This window comes from Piliocolobus tephrosceles, chromosome 9 (genome assembly GCF_002776525.5).
Source record: "Piliocolobus tephrosceles isolate RC106 chromosome 9, ASM277652v3, whole genome shotgun sequence".
In the NCBI taxonomy this organism is placed as follows: Eukaryota; Metazoa; Chordata; class Mammalia; order Primates; family Cercopithecidae; genus Piliocolobus; species Piliocolobus tephrosceles.
The window spans coordinates 66,264,597-66,286,385 of record NC_045442.1 but is presented as its reverse complement, the minus strand read 5'-3'; the positions used below and the strand labels follow the sequence as shown (position 1 = coordinate 66,286,385).

At 44.0% G+C, this 21,789-nt stretch overlaps 1 protein-coding gene across 1 annotated transcript in view; it reads right to left on the bottom strand.

The window, feature by feature from the left end:
* Positions 1-21,349, bottom strand: part of LOC111537903 (core histone macro-H2A.2) — a 59,214-nt gene extending 37,865 nt beyond the window's left edge. The window contains exon 1 of the mRNA XM_023205043.3: positions 21,194-21,349. The gene's annotated coding sequence lies outside the window, so the exon portion shown is untranslated. The remainder of the gene's footprint in view (positions 1-21,193) is intronic.
* Positions 21,350-21,789: the final 440 nt, after the last annotated feature.

Below are 21,789 nucleotides of genomic sequence, written 5' to 3'. Positions count from 1 at the left end.
GGCTGTTTCCTCTGGAGATGAAAAATGAGAAAGTCAGGAACAAATTGAAGTTGGTTCTATCCATTGATCCTGGTTAGGTCATCATACCAACAGGCAAGATGGCAAAGGAAAGGAGGGTCCAAGGAAGTCGCTAAACATATGACAGAAGAAGGTACTAAATGAATGCTTGGCTAATATGAAATAGATACAAAACCGGGATTTACTTAAATCTGGGTGAAAGAGTGAACAGATTTCAATTTTCTAAAGCATCTGATAACTCCATTATGACCAAGAAGACTATATTAAAGCTCTGAAATTAGCAAAAAACCCCTTTCTCAACACTCACCTGTCTCTGAGGTGAATGATTCAAGTTTGGGGCATTTTAGTATATACTTCATATACATTATTTAAAATGCTCATATGTATTTACTACTACCCTATTTTTTATTTTATATGTCGTTTTGCCACCAAAGGATGTAGCTATTCATCAGTTAGGTACAAGCAAAGATGAGAGAAGTGCCTTAGACTATTATCTCTTTGACCACAAGGCCCAGGGATCAGACAATGTTGTCATGTTGTTTTATCACGTTGTTGTTTCTTCATCTGGAAGAAACAAGATCTCCCACATTTGCTGTGCTGCTGCTGTCTGTGGCTGCTCACTCTCATAAATCCACTTGTAGGGGTTTTCTCTTTGAGGAAGCAAGCAACTATGTGTTAGGTAAACGTATGGAGGGCCTGCTGTGAGCACTGTGGCAGGAAAGAGGGGAAACAGACAGCATTGCTAGCTGGGTTGTGGTGCTCTAAATGGAGGTCCTCTTGCTATAGTGGAAAGAGCCCAGGACTGGGGAACAGGAAGTCCTGGGCATAGTGCCACTTCTACATAACTACAGTCATGCACCCCACGATGATCGCACATATGACGGTGGTCCCATAAGATCATAACGGAACTGAAAAATTCCTATGACCTAGTGACATCTTTTTTGTTGTTGTTTGAGAAGGAGTCTTGCTCTGTCACCAGGCTGGAGTGCAGTGGTATGATCTTGGCTCATTGCAACTTCTGTCTCTCGGGTTCAAGCGATTTTCCTGCCTCAGCCTCCCAAGTAGCTGGGACTATCAGCGTGCACCACCACGCCTGGCTAATTTTTGTATTTTTAGTAGAGATGAGGTTTCACCATGTTGGCCAGGCTGGTCTCGAACTCCTGACCTCAAGTGATCCATCCTCCTAAGCCTCCCAAAGTGATGAGATTACAAGTGTGAGCTACAGCACCTGGCCAACCTAGTGACATCCTAACAGCCTAGCACAATGCCTTACTCATGTATTTGTGGTGACATTGATGTAAACAAACCTACTGTGCTGCCAGTCATATAAAAGTCTAGCACATATAATTATGTATAGTATATAATACTTGACAACAAATGACTATGTTGCTGTACTCCTTCTACTTATTAAAAACAAAGTTAACTGTAAACCAGCCTCAAACAGGTCCTTCAGGAGGTATTCCGGAAGCAGGCATTATTATTATAGGAGATGACAGCTCCATGCGTGTTATTGTCCCTAAAGACTTTCCAGTGGACAAGACGTGAAGGTGGAAGACAGCGTTACTGATGACCCTGACTCTATGTAGGCCTAGGCTAATGTGTATGTGTCTTATTATTATTTTTTTTAACAAAAGTTTAAAAAGTTAAAAAAAATTTTTAATAGAAAAATGCTTATAAAGTAAGCCTATAAAGAAGGAAAATATGTGTAGCTGTACAATGTATTTGTGTTTTAAGCTGTGTTATTACATGAGTCAAAAAGTTTAAAAAGGTTAAAAAGTTTATAAAGTAAAAATATTACAGTAAGCTAAGGTTAATTTATTATTGGATAAGGCTAATTTATTAAGGAAAATATTGTCTTTTAAATGTAGTATAGCTTACATGTACGGTATAAAGTCTACACTAGTGGACAATAATGTCCCAGGCCTTCACATTCACTTACTACTCACTCACTCACTGACTTACCCGGAGTACTTCTAGTCCTGCAGGCTCTATTCATGGCAAGTGCCCTATACATGTGTACTACTATTTACGTTTTATACTGTATTTTACTGTCCCTTTTCTAAGTTTAGAGACACAAAAACTTACCATTGTGTTATCATTGCCTGTAGTATTCAGTATGGTAACATGTTGAGCAGGTTTGTAGCCCAGAAGCAACAGATCATATGATTATAGCCCAGGTGTGCAGGAGGCTGTACCATCTAGGTTTGTGAAGTCCACTCTATGCTGTTTGCACAATGACAAAATCACCTAACGATGCATTTCTCAGAATGTACCCCTTTCGTTAAGTGATGCATGACTGTAGTTATTTGAGTTTCATATGTTATTTGTTTGGACCTCAGCGGCCTCATCTGTAAAACAGGGGAGGTGGCTAACATCCTTACAGTTGTTCTGCTCTTAAACATCCTGATTTTTCTGAAAGGCAGTTTTCAACGATTTTGGTAGAGAAGCTTAGTCTCTGTAAGCAGTCGGTTCTAAAGACTTAAGAGCCTACACAGGCTCATGAAGGTGCATTAGTGACTCTCCTAAGCCAATTATGTGCTTTTCTCAGTTAATGGTAAGTGGGATTGGAGGATGATTAGTAAGTCTGGTTGTCAAGAAAACCACCTGAAAAGCCCATCACAGGGTGGATGTGCTCTGTGAATATGGTGTGTGCTGGCTGGTCTTAATCCCTCCCTAACATGCTTCCACCAGAGAATGCTGCATGACGTACAAACATCACAAGGGCAGGGACACCCCCGTGCACGTGCACACACACAGACACGCACACGCGCACACAGACACACACGCGCGCACACACACACTTTCCTCAAACAAAATAGCCAGAGAATGACTAGGTGTGCAGGATAAAGCCATCTAGGGACTTTCCCACTATTAGCTGTAAAGAGAAGTCACAAATTGCCCTAAAAATTGGAACTTAGGAAGAGGAGTAGAAAAAAAGCAAGTGACTTCAGGGCACAGATGCCTAAAACACTCATGAAGAGGCCAGGCGTGGTGGCTCACGCCTGTAATCCCTAAACTTTGGGAGGCCAAGGTGGGTGGATCACCTGAGGTCAGGAGTTTGAGCCTGGCCAACATGATGAAACCCCAACTCCACTAAAAATACAAAATATTAGCCCAGTGTGGTGGCGGGTGCCTGTAATCCCAGCTACTCTGGAGGCTGAGGCAAAAGAATCACTTGAACCCGGGAGGTGGAGGTTGCAGCGAGCCAAGATTGCACCACTGCACTCCTGTCTGGGCAACAACAGTGAAACTCCGTCTCAAAAACAAACAAACAAAACCCAACACTCAGGAAGATAAAATAGCCACATAAGGAAAATCAAAGTAGGAACAAGTAGAGAAACATACCACCTGCACATTGTAAAAAAGTCCCTAAATGTAAGAATCATCCCGAACATGGTACTTTATAACAAGGTTTTCTCTCTGTGGCTTCCAGACTTCCCTCTAGGTGAGGGACTTAGAGGAAATCCCCCTGGGTAGGGGATGCAGCTCCATCTGAATTCTACGTGTGAGACGGATTGACTTACGCATGTATTTTAAGCAGGACTGGAGAGTTCTCCATGCCTGCCAAACCCATCTTTTTAGGTCTTGTGCAGAATTTAAGCAGCCAGGCACCGATCTCCCAGGCCCTCCTGGGGACTCAGGGCTGTGAGGGCCCTGCACACGGACAGTAAGAATTAGAGCACATCCAGGAATCCCTAGGGGAAGCAAGGAAGGGCTGATGGAGCTGACATGTTACATCTATTAGAGCCCACTGACGGCAGGAAGTGCTGAGCCTCTGGGGCCACTCTAGAGAAGACCCTGCTTTCTAAAGACCACCTCTCCCCAAAAGCCTGTGCTGGATTATGCCTGGAGTTATGATAAGTTATAACCCTGAACTTCCTTCTTTCCCAGGCCACCCTTTCCTCCAACTCTATTTCGTCTTGGGAAGTCAGGAGTCAAAAACTTGAATGGGTTTTTATCCACATCCTGGGAACTGGAGTCTCGGTGTAGGCCTACTGTCTAAAAAGAACCACTGCAAGGTGAAAATTTGTTTTCTTCAGGAGAATACTTAATGTTTACATTTAAGTATTAGCCTGAAGGAAACAAATTTTCCGCTATAAGACAATTTCGCTCTGATTAGGCAAAACTTAAGGACTATGATATACTAAGTTTACACATTTGGAAAGCGAATATGGCTGGACGCAGCTCTTGGTGTGCTCAGAGACACCGTGTGGGCAATCCCTGGAGGCCACGCGGCTCTGTTCAGATGGGCCCCATCTTCCCAGATGCATGTGGGATATAGAGGAAACCAGACAAACCCTGGATCTGCAAAGTACCTGTCCTTTCATAGCAGAAAGACCACGGTAAACAGTTTTATAATTACTCATAGAGAGGATCAGAGCATTTCAAGCATGTTAACGGTGAGAAACAGGAAGGTAAAACTCCAGACTCAGAGAAGAAGAGGGAGAATGTGGGGCTCCTGGCTCGTTCCCCCCAACCCCCAGGAGCACAGCAACTGGAAGCACATCGTTGGTCTTGTGTGTGCTGGGAAAGAGGGCATATTCAGACTCTGTTGTTTCAGGATTTATTTTTAGGTTTGGCTTTTAAGCCCATAACAACACCGACAGGTTAGATTTTATATATAACACCGGGTAAATATGAAATTGCAGCATTGACTCAGACATGGGCAATAAACTCACACCAGACTATTCAAATAACTACTGTATTTCACTGATTTTATGATGCACTTTTATTTTTTAACATTTTACTGTCTCTAGAAGTCAGTGTGCATCTTGCAATCGATACCATCATAGATTCAATGTAAGACAGTATTTATGGAGCATTTATTATTGAACAAGAAACTATATTAGATGTTGTTAAATTTACATGACCCTTGTCCTCCAATATTTTCCAGTGAAGTTGCCTGACAGACCCAAATGAAGTTTCAAATAGATGTTAGAGCCATGGTTCCCAAACTGTGCAGAAGCACTGCAGGAAGGTTTCAGCTTTCCCTTGAATACAGCCATAGTTGGCCTCTGTGGGACCCTACCACTACCAGCTCCCGACGGTTCAGTTTCAACAGTAGGGTGCACTATGTTCCTTTCGGTGATGCCCATTTTTTTTCTTTCAAAGCTGGGTTTTTGGCTGTTGCTGTGATTAAAAGTTGGTTTTGGGTGAAAGTCAATACAGAACAGAAAATGAGGGTGGTAGTGTCCAATCTGACTCCAAGGTCTGGGTATCTGTGCAGTGCCCAACAGCTGTACGCATCATATTTGGAATTCATTGTGGTTATTTAAGAACAGAATAAAAATACTTTTTCCTTTTAATTCATGTGTATTATTTTCCCAAATGGCTAGTACAATGTTAGAACATGAATACTTATTAAGTTGTCTGGGCCTAAACACTTCATAAATGGAACAGGCAGGCATTTCCTCTGCCCTAGTGGTGTCAAGAACATGCTAGAGACACTAAGAACTCTCAGAAAGTGAGGGAATTTCTATGTGAGGGCCCACCACCAACAAGCTTAAACCTATACTTGTGACTTGCTCAAGGTTACCCTGAAGCAAGGAAAATAAGAAAGTTAAAGAAATTATTTAAATATTTTGAGTTTATCTTTAAACCTAAGGAATATTTGCAGAGTAAAAAAAAAAAAAAAAAAGAAAAAGCAAAAAGGAACCAAAATGTATAAAATGAAGAGCAACAGTTTCTCACTCATTGATCTCATTTAGAGAGACAAGTACAGGCGACAAGGGTTAATTTTAGTTCTGGTGGCTACCTCCAAAACTCTCATGCTTATACCTCCACTTCTTGATCTATTTTCATTTTTAGACAGTCTCTATCTGTGCCGAAGAAGGATGAGACCTTAACCCACCTTCCTCCTCCCTTTTCAATTGTTGACAGTTATTTTTTCAGTTTTATTTCCTCCACTGATTGCCTTGGAAACTTGAAGTAATACTGTGTACTCCAATCTCTGTTTCTGACTTCATCAACTTTGGGGATTATCTCTCATGTCATCATCATATGAGACGAGGATATGAGCACCCTAATCTTTCCCTGGTCCTCTCCTCTCTACATCACCTCCCTAAGCTCTACTTCTGTCTTCTATACTTGCTATCGTCCTAGTTCATAACATATATATTTTATTCTATAATCACAATAAAATCATTCACATTATGACTCTAGATTTATTTTGAAAGGTGAACTCCATTTACATGGTTAAGACTTTCTAAATATTGTTCCCCGCAGAACCGAGTATAGTGCTTATCACATTTGTAAATATTCTCTGCAGAATCAAGTGTGACGCTAGCATCACAGTTTCTTCTTTGTGGTCCAGCATTGGAATCCTTGAGTCCTCATGTCAAGATGATTTTTTTTTTTCTGAAAACCTGATGTTCAAAAGCATTCCATGTTTTCTGGGGCTTCACATTTGGACCACGTCTTTCTTGTATAGCTTCCTCTCTAACGCTGAAGTTATTAACTATAGTTGATTCTCAATATGTGGGGGTAGTTATGTTCTATAAAGTAGTCAGAAACACAGAATTAGCAAAAACTGAACAATTGCTCTTAGGGGAAATACAGGGTTAGGCTCCTACAAGACTCTGGTCACAACATTTCATCAACTAATCAATACTTAACCTTGTTTTATGTGTATTTGTGTTCTAAGACACCTTGTTTAATAGATACTGTTGACTCATTAACATTGAGCTCCCGGCCAACAGCACTGTAACACGTGCCTGAAGGAAGCTTGCACATCATGGCCTTCTTGCACTTAGGAATGCTAGACATCATTTCAGCACCACACCTAGGGGCCATTCTAAACAGCAAAATCACCAACAAAAAGCACAAACATGCGAAAAACATGGCACTAAATAGGGCATGGAAAGGGCACTTGGTTGCAGTGTGAGCTGAAACAAGAAGGCAGTCACGTGGTGCAACCTCAGCTGGGAAGGTATGCTTGTGGTGACTAAGATGTTTTGTAGCTCTGTGCACATGCATGTCCTAGAATGACCATGAAAGTGCCGCAAGTATTGATTTGGGGGTTCCGAATACATTTTAGCATGTAGGCAAATTCACAAATACAGAATCCACAAATAGGAACGTGGACCATATTTTTCCATGTTGACAAAAGATGTTCCTTTACCATGTCCTCAAAATCACTCAGCTTCTCAATCATATTGTGCTTTGTAGAGACCCTGTTCTTCCCAGAGAACCGTTTGCAGAGGGGTTATTCTCAAAGCCCTCTGACCTCCAGCTCTAGTTTGGAATGGGTGTTGTTTTAGCCAGCGGTCCTCCTGGGACTGGTCTTTCTGGGACCTATCTTCTCTGTTCATCCTTGGCCCTATGACTTCCTCTTTCTTGGTTTTCTCCCTTGTTTTGTTGGTATCCACCTGATATAACTCTTCAGAAACAGGACAGGGAAGTAAACTTTGTTTTCTTTCTTTTTTTCTTTTTCTGAGACAAAGTCTTGCTCTGTCACCCAAGCTGGAGTACAGTGGTATAATCACGGCTCACGGCAGCTTTGACCTCCTGGGCTCAAGCAATCCTCTACCTCAGCCTCCTGAATAGCTAGGACTATAGGTGTGCACCACACCCAGCTAATTTTTCTGTAGAGATGGGGTCTCACTATGTTGCCCAGGCTGGTCTTGAACTCCTGGCCTCAAGTGATCCTCTCGCCTGTGAACTCTTGGCCTCAAGTGATCCTCCCGCCTCAGCCTCCCAAAGTGCTGGCATTAAAGGCATAAGCCACCAAATCTGGCCTAAACTTTGCTTTCTTTCAGAAACAGAACTATCTTACTTGAACGATCTTTAGGTTATCATTTAGTAGAGTATTATCATTTTTAGTGTCAAAATCATTTTGCTTCAATATTTTGAAGTCATTGCCAAGTTGCCTTCATCCTGCTCAGCATTTGTCAATAACTTAGTTCAACCTGAAAACTTAGACTTTTATAACATGGAATTTTTTTCCCATTATGTCTCTGATTATCCCTCCCCACTCAACCCACTGCCAATTTCTTTATTTCTCTCTATACCCCCTTTCTTTGTCTCTTACTGAGATTCCTGTAAACCAGGTATTGGATCTCCTGGATTAATAGTCCAAGTCTCTTATCTTTTTTCTTCTATTTTTTCTTCAGTCATTATCTAATTTTGGTAATCATATTTTTAATTTCCAAGAGCTCTTTTTGTTCTCAGATTATTCCTTTTTTACAGCATCCTGTGCTTTTATGCTTGTACCATGTCTTCAAATCTCTCTGAAACTAGTTAGAATGTGTTAAATTTATCTTCTGTCCTCTAAATTATTTTATCAGGCAGTTGTTATATTGATTGATTGATTGATTTTCATCTTTTACTTTCATGTAGGCTTTTCTTAAATGTCTGGTGATCTTTGGTTATGCGTTTGCATTTAAGAATGAAGGACAAGGCCGGGCGTGGTGGCTTATGCCTGTAATCCCAGCACTTTGGGAGGCCGAGGTGGGCAGATAACTTGAGGTCAGGAGTTCAAGACCAGCTGGCCAACATGGCGAAACCCTGCCTCTATTAAAAATACAAAAATTGGCTTGGCGTGGTGGCGCATGCCTGTAATCCCAGCTACTTGGGAGGCTGAGGCAGGAGAATCACTTGAACCTGGGAGGTGGAGGTTGCAGTGAGCCAAGGTCCTGCCACTGCAAAGATCCTTTTTCAAGTGCTCCAGCCTGGGCGAGAAAGTGAGACTCTGTCTCCAAAAAAAAAAAAAAAGAATGAAGGACAAGGTTGATGATTACAGGCAGATAGAATAGCTTTCTTCAATTCTTCAACCATTGTTTGGTGAGCATGCTTCCTGTTGGGACCTCTGGGTGTGTGTGCAAGGCATGCCAATTAGCAGGCATGGCTTTAGGGTGTCCAGTTAGGAACTAGTTAGTTGTATTAGTTCATTTTCACACTGCTGATGAATACACACAAAAAACTGGGGACAAAAAGAGGTTTCATTAGACTCACAGTTCCACATGGCTGCGGAGGCCTCAGAATCATGGCAGGAGGCAAAAGACCATGTAATGGCAGCGGCAAGAGAAAAATGAAGAGAAAGCAAAAGCAGAAACCCCTGATAAACCCATCAGATCTCGTGAGACTTATTCACTATCAGGAGAATAGCACAGGAAAGTCCGGCCCCCATGATTCAATTACTTCCCCCTGGGTCCCTCCCACAACATGTGGGAATTCTGGGAGATACAATTCAAGTTGAGATGTGGATGAGGACACAGACAAACCACATCAGCAGGCATGGCCTTAGGGTGTCCAGTTAGGAACTGAGGACCCCCAAATGCCAGAATGAGCGGGGAGCTTTATTTTGTGGTGTGATATTTATCCTAGAAATTCTACGTGTGCCTTGTAGTTTTTTAATTTTTTTTTTTTTTTTTTTTTTTGAGATGGAGTCTTGTTCTGTCACCCAGGTTGTGGTGCAGTGGCACAATCTTGGCTCATTGCAACCTCCATCCCCCGGATTCAAGCAATTCTCCCTGCCTCAGGCTCCTGAATAGCTGGGATTACAAGAGCCTGCCACCACGCCTGGCTAATTTTTGTATTTTTAGAAGAGACAGGGTTTCACCATGTGGGACAGTCTGGTCTCGAACTCCTGACCTCAGGTGATCCGCCTGCCTCGGCATCCCAAAATACTGGGATTACAGGCATGAGCCACCATGTCCAGCCTCTTGTAGTTGTTTGATTGCTTTAGAGAAGAACTCTCAGATTATTAGCTTAAGGGCTAAATACCAAACTGCTGGAAACTCTTCTAGTAGTAAAGGAGCGAGAAAGGACAATTCACTGAGCTGTCCTGGAAATAGACCTTCAATCAGTCCCCACTTCTCACCCTCCCCACCTTCGCTGCAGTTCCCTCTTGCTTTTACTCTCAGTTGTGGCTTCCCCTGTGATGTGCGTATGTTCTTATGCACTTTCAGTCTTCTGGAAATTTCTTGAAATCTCCCACCTGCTGTTGACTAACAACACTAGCCCCTACCCCTTTGTTATTGTTTATTTTATTTGTACTTCTTTACCATTATTTCTGTGGCTCTGGAGAGGAGGGGTTTGAAGGAAAGTACGTGTGCTCAGTCCATCATTTTGAACTGGAAACTGAGAATGTTATTTTACTTTAACGTTTAAACAAAACTCATTTGTGGATCAGCCCGAAATGAGTATGCTGCTGAGGAGAGAAGCAGCTCAACTGTTTTATAATTGAGTAATAATGTCATGTTAAAAAATTAAGATCACCTTCATCACCAGGTGAGTCACTGAAAACTAACCAGTCTTGAGATAATTGAAGAATATAAAATTTTGCATCAAGAGACGATAAAGACTCCTTAATAGAATAGAATCCAACTCAGTGTGTCTGTATTTGCACAACTGCAGCATATGAGGTTCCCATAAACAATATTTAAAATTATACTGTGATCCCAGACGGGAGGAGAGGAAAGAAAGGAAACCCCTCAGCACGTGCCCTTATTGAATGAGTTGCTTTTGGTGAGAAACAGGGAACTTTATTTAACACCCTGATGGCCTTCATCAAAAGACAAAATAGTCTGGTTTGTTTAGACCAATATTTTCTTTTTATTCAAATACTTTCTTTTTCAAATATAAGGAGCTGATAAACAGTGAGCCATATTTTACACCTCAACTTCTCCACATTTTTATTTTTATTTTGTAAACTGTGGAGGGCTGCAACAAACCCTCTACCAACCAGCAAGGTGGGCCATTAGACACCTCCAGGGTCCTGATTTATGTATCTATTTGTTTGTTTATTTTGCTTTTGTTAATTTTTTTTATTGGTATTTGGTTACATGAGTAGGTTCTTTAGTGGTGATTTGTGAGATTTTGGTGCACTGAACTTAATTTGTAGTCTTTTATCCTTCACCTCCTTCCCACCTTTCCCTTGAGTCCCCAAAGTCTATTATGTCATTCTGATGCCTTTGTACCCTCATAGTTTAGCTCCCACTACGGGTGAGAACATACAACAGCATCCTGACTTAAATGGCCATTTTTTTCTATAGTCAAGCTTCTGCAAGGAGGCTTTGAAAAAGAGAGAGCAGTCAGTAATGTGAGGATTGGGAGCTATAATTACAGGCCAGGGTGTCAAAGGTGGGGTTTGGTCGCACCGATGAATCACCTCAACAAAGGATCTAGAATCACAAGTCAGCTTATTTTAAAGCACTCTTTCGAGATCATTCTCTTCAAAAGTATGCAAATCAAAATGCTTTCATCATACATTATTTTAAATCTAGAAATAAGAGATCTTAGAGCTTTTTAATGATGGAATTGAAATTTAAAAAAACCTTTAAACATTGTTTTCATGAACATGAAATTCACAATGTCATCCCTAATAGACTCGTGTACTGTTTTAGAATTGCTGAAATTTATTCAATTTATTCATTTTTATCCCCTATGATATTTCCCTAATCTGTGGTATTGTGCTTCAGAATATTTTATATTGTAAATATTTATGAAAAGTGATGGAGACACGCAATGAAGCATCTTTGTCAGTTCAGAATAATCCTTTGGGAGAATAAATTGAGATGAAATAAAACAAAACTAGGTAGGAAAGGAGGGGATTCAATATAAATATATTAAGTATACACTGAAATATATTTTAAAGGGTATGAAAAAAATCTAATCGATTTTGACTGTATTTTGGTATGTTACCCTAAGTACTGTATTAAAATAATAATAGTTTGTTAGCATTATTTTGTAGCTGTAAAAACCATTTTCAGTAATACAAGCTAAATCACTGGCTCTATTACACTTCCATTTATGAACTCCAAGGGCAAATCATTATAGTATAATACTTTCCAAACCATTTTCTTTCAAGGCCACCTTTAAGTGAAAGAGAATAGTCAATAATTTTATCGTCATATATGTTAAAGCACATTAACAATTTATAACGTAAAGGGCTATATCAAATGCAATTTCATCAAAATGACACGCAGATCAAATTAACCAAATTAACCAACCATGAATGTTAGAACCAAGCATTAATCCAATTTATTTAAATTATACTATTGGATAACAAATCATTCTCTTTTCAAAAAGTATTTCAAGTCACGTCATGGAGCGGGAAGTTCAACTGCCGGCACATTCTTTGTCATTCAGAGGCAGAACATGTGTGGTCACTCTAGAGGAGCTGGGGACAAGGGGTAGGAGGGTTTAAGGGGTTGATTTAGGATTTCTGTTGCTACTGCAGGCTACTAAGACATTTTAACATGTTTTGTTGTCTCTGTTGAACCTGAGTTATGGTTGTTTTTAAAAAAGAGAAAAGCAGCAGTTGTTGATCTATAACGTAGTTTGTTTCTTTATTATTAGCCTTATGCTATTTTCTAATAAAAATATGTTTGGCCACCTGTAGTACTTGGATGAGAAATGAATAAAAATAATTTTAGTTTTCTTTGAATCTGAGTTAGCAATGCATTCCTAAAGAAAGTCAACCAGAAAATGAACCAGTTTGCCTTCCTGAGTCTATTCATTCACAGAAAACAAAACAAAAACACCCTCACTGGGTCCAGCCTGGTCTCTTCTTGTCTTTTTGTTTTTTGAGGCTTGACAAATAGGAAGAGTGGGATTCCCATAAACAATATTTAAAATTATACTGGGATCTCGGAAGGGAGGAGGGGAAAGAAAGAAAAATCCTTAGCACGTGCTCTTATTGAACAAATTGCTTTTGGGGAGAAAGAATAAACTTTATTTAACATGCTGACAGCCTTCATAAAAAGACAAAGTAGTCTGGTTTCTTTAAACCAATATTTTCTTTTTCCTTTCTTTCTTTCTTTTTTTTTGATGGAGTCTCTGTCATCCAGGCTGGAGTGCACTGGCCCAATCATAGCTCACTGCAGCCTTGACATCCTAAGTTCAAATAGTACTCCCACTTTAGTCTCCCAAAGTGCTGAGATTACAGGCATGAGCCACTGAGACCAGCTTGACCAATATTTTCTTATAATTTAAATAAGTTCTTTATCATGTATAACAGTGGGCAAACTATCTTGTTTTCTGCAAATCTAACAGATCCAAATTAGTAATGCAGTTTATTGTTATAAGCAGCGCCTTCTTTACTTCTCTGAGCAGGGCACTGGCTTTGTCTGGGCCAAGATGAGCATCCCTGATGGGAGCGGGGGTGTGCAGGAGTGCTCTTAGGGGCTAGGGTGAATGTTCCAGTAACAGACAGCAGGTGGGCTGTACGCCTTGGTGTGCCTAATCCACCAGGGGCTCCCAGAGACATCCATGTTTGCTGAGCAACTGAGTACATCAGTGGGGCCAGTTGTCTGCTCTCAAAACTAGAACAACAGACTGCTCTGGAACCCCTCTTCCTCCATCCCTTCCTTTGCCTGCACCTCCCTACCCAGTTTTTCTTGCTGTCTGTCCTTTTTTCTTTTTCTTTTTTTTATTTTTTTTAAGAGAGTCTGGCTCTGTCACCCAGGCTGGAGTGCAGCGGTTCAATCTCGGTTCACTGCAACCTCTGCCTCCCTGGTTCAAGCGATTCTCCTGCCTCAGCCTCCCAAGTAGCTGGGTTTACAGACACCCACCACTGTGCCCCACTAATTTTTGTATTTTTAGTAGAGATGGGGTTTCACCAGGTTGGCCAGGCTGGTCTCCAACTCCTGAGCTCAAGTGATCTGCCCGCCTCAGCCTCCCAAACTGCTGGGATTACCGTCGTGAACCACCCCACCTGGTGTCGCTGTCAGTCCTCAGGCAGTGGCTGCACTGTGGGGAAAAGTGGCTTGGGTCTTTTGCTGCAGTTCTGTGTTCTGTGCTGTTGACAGGCAGTGTTGCTCCCTGGTTATGCATGTATGGGTACCCTGTAGCTCCTGGGCCCCAGCATGGTGTATCAGCTGCTTCAGCTAAGGGCTACCACTGGCCACACCATACCACACCATCCTCTCTGTGGGTGAAACCTGCCACTGGCCACACCACACCATCCTCTCTGTGGGGGCAACCTGCCACTGGCCACACCACACCGTCCTCTCTGCGGGTGAAACCTGCCACTGGCCACACCACACCATCCTCTCTGCAGGTGAGACCTGCCAAAGCTCAAGGGGGCATCAAGGTGGTAGAATGGAAGGTGCAGTGGACCACAGGGAGGGAGCCTCCAGTTCGGCTGTGACTAGCTGTGGCCTGTAGGCAAATCGGTAGGCCTTTCAGGGCTCCCCTTTTGCTTTAACAAAAATTTGTAGGAGGCCAGGCACGGTGACTCACGCCTGTAATCCCAGCACTTTGGGAGGCCGAGGCGGGAGGATCACTTGAGGTCAGGAGTTCGAGACCAGCCTGGCCAACATGGTGAAACCCTGTCTTTACTAAATATACAAAAGTTAGCCAGGTGGTGTGGTGGCACACGTCTGTAATCCCAGCTACTTAGGATGCTGAGGCAGGAAAACCATGAACCCAGGAGGCAGAGGTTGAAGTGAGCCAAGACCACGCCACTGCACTCCAGTCTGGGTGACAACAGTGAGACTCTGTCTCAAAACAAACAAACAAACAAAAAAAAAAAACTAGAAATTAGGCTCTACTATATAAAAAAGATGCAAGGGGAGCTGTCCTGGGTGGAGTGGGCAAGTGCCTGGGAACTTCAACACTTGGTCCCCACCTTTCCTGCCTTGGGCCTCCAAGGAGCATTGGGCTCTGTGGAGCCCCACGTGAGAGCCCTTGCACCAGCTCACCTCTGAGGTCCTCTCCAACCTGTAAGCTGCTCAAAATAGACTCGCTCTGAGCCGCACCTGTCACTTACATTCACAGCGATGGAGCAGCCAGGATAAGTAAGTCACATTCACTTTGAAGTCGCTATTTCTTCACCCAGGATAACCATAGAAAAGAAAACTGGACCTGAAAAAATCTGCTTGATTTTATATCTAGGACTGCTTTTTCTTCACCCCAAAACAATAATCTACAGTGTTTAATATGGAACAGCTGAGGTGAAAATTCAGTTTAGTGGTGATAGGGTTGTTGGCGGGGGACTTAAGTCAATGATCACTTCATTGAAATTCTGCAAGAAAGCTCAATTTGGAAGTTTACCACTCGGATGAGCAACCCAGTGAATTACCAACTGACCTAAACATTTAATGTTGCATATTGTATAAGCTATTGGGGTTTGCCTCTTTGTGCTCCACCACCACTGTTTAATTTTAATGGTCTTATTGAGCAGCGAAGGCAGGAGCACAAAATACAAGTTACAAAATTCTGTGTGTATATATATATCATTGGCAGTGCCAGCCCAGACAGCACGGGGCCTGGGTTCCAGGGTAAGTTTGATTTTATCTTGTTCTGCTTTTATCCTGTTGTCATAGAAATATCCCAAATTTAGGCATCTAAACTCTTTTTTTTTTTTTTGAGACGGAGTCTCGCTCTGTCGCCCAGGCTGGAGTGCAGTGGCCGGATCTCAGCTCACTGCAAGCTCCGTCTCCCGGGTTCACGCCATTCTCCTGCCTCAGCCTCCCGAGTAGCTGGGACTACAGGCACCCGCCATCTCGCCCGGCTAGTTTTTTGTATTTTAGTAGAGACGGTGTTTCACCGTGTTAGCCAGGATGGTCTCGATCTCCTGACCTCGTGATCCGCCCGTCTCGGCCTCCCAAAGTGCTGGGATTACAGGCTTGAGCCACCGCGCCCGGCCTAGGCATCTAAACTCTTATCATCAGGACTGCCTTTCATATCCAGAAACAACCCCTAAATCTTTGGCCAGATCATGTGTTGTAACTTTGAGTGAAAAAACGTGGTCAGTGTATCTAACCCTTCTGACATCTCAGAGTTAGTTGGAGTAAATGTCTGTACACTGGTGGTCTATGCATATTACCACACACATTTCTATCAAAGCATAAGATTTTTGACTTGAATTACTTACTCCATTCCAAGTCCAAATTGGCAATGCCAGTCAAATAAATCGGGCAAAGTATGATGGATGGTGAGATGGATAAATGAACAGTAAGGGCTTCAGAGAAACCACCAAATTTATCTTATTTAATACTTTGTGACAAGACAGTTTAAAGTACAGAGTTCTGTGGCTCAGTCTCATATTCTTTCTTTCATTTGTCATAGTCGGATAAAGTAGTGAGACAAATAAGTTTTGAAAATAAAAATTTGCCTACACAAATGTTAAGCTGAGAATCATTGGAAAGCTAGCAGCTCCTTGCTCTTACCACGTGGGCATAAGGATGTAGGGCTTTGGGGTCAGGCTGCCTGGCTTGGAGTCCCTTGTGTGGTGACTTTGGGCATGTTCTTCCTCACCACCCCCCCATTTCTTTTTCCTGAGATGGGTGTAGTAACAGTACCTACTTACAGGGCTGCTGTCAGAATTAAATGAGTTAATACATGTAAGGTGCTTGAAGAGTACCTGGCAGGTAGCAGACATTTAATAAACATTAACTACTGTGATTTATTTCCACAAAAGAAATCATTATAGAGAACTATTTTCATGAAATGCAGTCTGACATTTTCTTGGGCATATTTCTGCCTCTTTGTCCCTCTATTTCAAAACCAACTGCTACAATTATTATGGTGTTTGAGGTTGTGTGTGTGTAAAGGGGTAATAATGAAAGTTTAACTCTAGGAAAACCCTGAGAGCCACATCATCTGCTGAGAACCCTCATGACAGCAAATAGTTTTGCTTTTCCAAGGCTGGGCACTGTCAGATCCCCTCGGTCTAATCCTGTAGTCTCCAAATTCCATCTGCCTGGTAATTCATAGTCATTGCAATGTTGGAAATCACAGGATTTCACAAAATCATAACCTAAGACTGAAAGGGACTTGAGTGATCAATCATTTAGCATTCTCCCACCCCCCACCCCCCAAACGTAGTTACAATGAAAGGAATGGCTTGGAAAGGAACGTGCTCATTGAATGACTTGTCCATGGCCTGTGAGACCAGACTAGAACCAGCTCCCTTACCCCAACTGCTGCAACTGGGCTATTGTTCCGACACGCTGTTGCATGTTTTATCCCCAGATGCCACCTAGCATAGTGTTAGGTCACAGTTGATATTCAATAAATATTCCTTTAACCAGTATATGAATAAATGAAACCAGCCTTAAAAACTTTGTTTCAAAAGGTCTCTTTTGTGATTTTTGGGGGGAAATGAATTATCCTCCCAAACATTTATCTTTCCCTCCAACCTAATTCCCAATATATATCCCAGTGTATATTGGGGGAAAAAATTCTATCTTCAAGATTTCACTACATTCCTTTTAAAAACATGATCTTTCAATACCATATTGGAACTCATATACTTCTCTACTGGTTCGTTTTTCTCTTACTTCTATATATAGAATTTAAGACAGTCACAGACTTAAATTGCAATGAAAAAAATTGTGAGGGTTCTTTTAGTTCACCCTTCAACCTGAACCTTGGCCAGGACTCTCAGCCTTGCAAGGGAATCTCATAATCATGTTGAAGAACGAGGACTAGCTGGAACACAGCATCTGCATCCAGCTTCCTTCCACCTGCCTTGCTCCCTTACCCTGCTGCATCCAAATCCTGCCACGTTCTCTACAAAGCCTAGCCCAACACCCTCCCTTCAAGTCCAAAACCCTCTTTTCCCTTTACAAATTGTTGTAGTTTTTTTGTGTATATCGTTACGTATTATCAATTACGTATTATCATTACATATTATCAATCACTTTAAAATTATTACTTGTATTTAGTTATCCAAGCAAGGCATACATTAATTCAAATTACACAACTTGGCCGGGCACAGTGGCACACGCCTGTAATCCCAGCACTTTGGGAAGCTGAGGTGGGCGGATTGCCTGAGCTCAGCAGTTTGAGACCACCCTGGCAACATGGTGAAAATCCATCTCTACTAAAATACAAAAAATAAGCCAGACGTGGTGGCACAAGCTTGTAGTACCAGCTACTAGGGAGGCTGAGGCAGGAGGACTGCTTGAGCCTGGGAGACGGAGGTTGCAGTGAGCTGAGATTGTGCCAATGCACTCCAGCCTGGGCAACAGAGCGAGACTTCATCTCAACAAAACAAAACAAACAAAAAAACAAATTACAGAACTTCAAATATTATAACAAAGTTATGGATGGGTATTAATAATGATACGGCTAAAGCCCTTCTTGACAATTTCTCTAGTTCTTGTCTCTCTTAGTGGGCATCTTCTACACTTTTTCTGTCCATTTTGTATGCATTTTTACTTATAGAAATTTATAATTTTATTTTGTTTTTATATCAATAGTACCATATAGTATGTACTGTTCTGCAATTTGCTTTTTTCATTAATAGTATATCTTGGTGATCTTTCCTGTCTCAGTATATACAGATCTGCTTCATTTTTTTGAACTGCTGCATAATATTCCAGAAGACAGATGCACCAGAGTTTATTTAGCCATTCCCTGTTGATGGCTGTTAGGCTGTTTTCTACTTCAAAACGACCAAAATTGCAATGAACATCCTTATACATGCTGAGTTCGTGGCTGCCTGCTTCTTTGGGTGACATACTGAGAAATGGAATGGTGGGTCACAGAATGTGCACATTATTAATTTTATAGTGCCAAACTGCTCTCCCAATTGGTTATATCAATTTACACACGTTAGCAGTATATGAAAGTACCTGTTTTCCCATTAGCTTGCCAAAATCACTTTTTACCTCGTTTTACCTGCATGTATATTTTATCTCCTGGGCTGGGGGTTGTAAGCTTTATGAGAGAAGGGCCCAATGACTTCCTTATATTTTATTTCGTTTCTTTCCCTATCTAGAGGTGTTTAAGAATTGGTGTATACTCAGGAGGCTGAGACAGGAGGACCCCTTGAACCCAGGATTTCGAGACCAGTCTGAGCAATGCAGCGAGAACCCCTATCTCAAAACAACAAAACAAACAGCAAAAGAACTGGTGCTCAATAAGTGTTTGTTGAATGATCTCTAACCACAAGTTCTTTGTTAATCTCTGTGCAATATACTTTCCATTTACCAAGACTGCATCTAACTTGGAGGTTATTTCTTAAGGTTGAAAAACATTCTTAGGAAAGTTGGCTGAATTTTTGCACATCCCTCCCTGGTAACAAGTTACAGATACCTTTCATTTAAAGTTGCCTAAGACGGGACTCACCTCCTGTTCTGCTGGCAGGAGGCAGTGAAAACAGATGTGGTTGTCTCAGACAATAGCTAGCAGGGTGTCCCACCCACTGAGAAACGGCAGACCAGAGGCGCCTTAAAAATCCTGGGAACCAGACAGAAGATGGAACCGTGAGGGAGTAGGGTCAGAATCCTCAGGACATTCTGGATTCAAGGAGGTAAATTCTTTTATGGAGTTTTGATATAGAGGAAACCACTAATAATGTGTAAAGTCTGACAATTAATGGATCCAGGTGAGGTGTAACTGTGGTAGGGTAGGAAAAATCAGAGAAGAGGAGAACTGGGCATGTTTTAAAAGGAAATTTGGCTACAGGAAAGAGGGGTTATGAAGATGTGAATTATGCGATGGGAGATAAACTTTTCCACCGGGCAGTGCCTCCGTTTATTTATATATAATGTTAGGCTAAAACAATTCTAAAAATCACCAGCATGCTTCCAAATCTTGGAGCTCTGAACATTTAGTCTGAAAATAAGAAGTATTTTAAAACGGATTGAGAATTATGTGTAACTTAGTTTGTGGTTCAAAACAACACACACGAAGACATGTTCTCCCTCTTAATGTTTTCTTTTTCTCTCACCTATTGAACCGTTTCAGTAGCAACTGTGCAGCCCAGTGAGGGGACAATTGGATTTCAAAACAAACACAAATGAGCAAAGTGAGGAAACCATTTGCCGTGGTGCACTGATCGTCCCTAGGGGATCCTGGGGTCTGTGGGGCTTAGAACTGGGCCCTTGTTTTGAATTCCTCTGAGGTGGACAGAGGCTGGACGGACACCTCAGTCCCAGCGCTGCTGTGATAGGGGAACTGCCCTTAAAATTAGGGCAACGGAGCCGCGGTTCCCATCGCATCCCCTCAAACACTCAGGGCCCCGCACTTTGGTTTCTCAGCCCATTTCTTCTCGCCCCTTTCATCCCTTCACTTATCCAGGGCCGTTGCCAAAAAACCCTGGCAAGGACCAGGCCTCAGTCAGGCCCACGGTGGTCCACTGCACGCGACGGTAAACTCCTGGAGGACGCTCGTTTGGCCCTTGGGGAACCAATGCCCCTTTGGCCATTGTTGTAAGGAACAAAGAGGGCAAGAACTGAGGGCGCCCCCCCGAGGAAAGGCGGGGGAGGACACCCACGGGCGATGCGGGGGCTGGCCGGCTTGGGGCTGAGGTGAGCCGGGGCGGCAGGCTGGGAGCCGGGGGAGGCAGGGCTGGTCCCCAACCGCCGCGCCCCGCGAGTGATACGCACGGCGTCCTGCGCCCGGCAGAGCCCTTTCCTGCGCCGCAGCCAGTTTACTTTATTTATTATTATTATTTTTTCCCGCGCAAAGCGGGAGCCAGACTGCCCAGGCGAGCCACGGCGGGGCCGCCATTTCCCGGTGAAAGCGCAGCGCGCGTAGGCACCGGGCGCCCCGGAAAGGGAACCGAAGGGGAGTGCCCGGCCCCGCGCCCTCTTCCGCGCCGGCCCCGGGGCGCACGCCCGCCCGCGGCGCCCGGGTGTCCGCACAGCAACCCCCAGCCCTCGCCCCGCCGCCCGGCGTCCCCGGCCTGACCTTCCCCGGCGCGGCCCGCCCCCGGACTCGGGTCCCTTCCCTCCGCCCGGCTGCTCCGCGCCCCCTCCATTGTCAGGCTGGCGCCGCCGGCGCCCTGCCCGGGCACCCTCAGAGGACCCCGAGCGGCCCTCCCCGGGCTCCCTCGGGCCCTGCGCAGTCCCCCACCCATCGCCCCGTGCCCCTCGGCGGCCAGGCGCCACCCTCCTCCCGCTTCTGCGCCCGAAACTCCGCATTCCCAGGAGCCCTCCGCTTCCTCCGGGTCCAGCCTCGCCTGGGGCCCGCTGCTGAACCCCGCATCCCTCCTCCTTCTCTCATTACCCTCGACGCCCCCGGCCCCTCGCTGGCCGCAGGAATTTGACCACTTCTTTAGTAGCCCCCTCTTTATCGCCCAAGGAAGCAAGTTAGGCGGCTGGATTTAAGAATTTGTTTTTGCAGGGGGTGGGTTGGCTATCGGGGGTGCGCCCGCAGGGGCTCGGGGGAGAGGCAGAGGTGGTTCTCTCCGGCCCCTGCACTGCCCCGGCGGCGCGTTTTGTTTCCAGATCCCGGAGCACCCTAAACAATAATGCCATCGCCATGGCGGGCTCACCTGGTGCTGCGCCGCCTGTTCAGGGCGCCCGGTGCCCTCTGCGCGCCCCTCCCCGGGCGCAGGTTCGGCCCGCGCGGCGCCGGTGCCGGGCAGGACTCTTTGCCTTTCTTTGGGTTCTATCTGTGCGTGTCAATGGCGGCAAGCGGCAGTTCTCTGGGCCGCGGATAGTAGCGGGGGGAGGAGGAGGAGGGAGAAGGGATTGCTCCTTCTCCACATAACCACCTCTAGGAGGAGTCGCTCAGCCTCATCCCCCGCCAGCCCAGGCTCCGCGACGGGTCCGGGGCTTTCGGTGGGGCTTGATGAGCTATTGTCCTTCAGGAACATTAATGGTGAAACGGCGCGGCCTCCGCGTACTTGGCCGATCTGCAGGACGAGCCGAGGGCCACTTGCTAAGATGAAGCTTTCCCCAGAGCTGGGCACAGACGCGCTGTGGTCACGATCCAGTCTCCTGTTAGCCGGATCCACCTTTGGTGGGAGAAGGTGGCGTGGGCGTTCATCTGGCAGTTCTGGGGAGAACCTTAGAAGGGGAAAGCGAAAAATTCTACTTTCTTTATTTTTGTTTCCTTAAGTAATAATAAGTACATTAACGTTTGTGT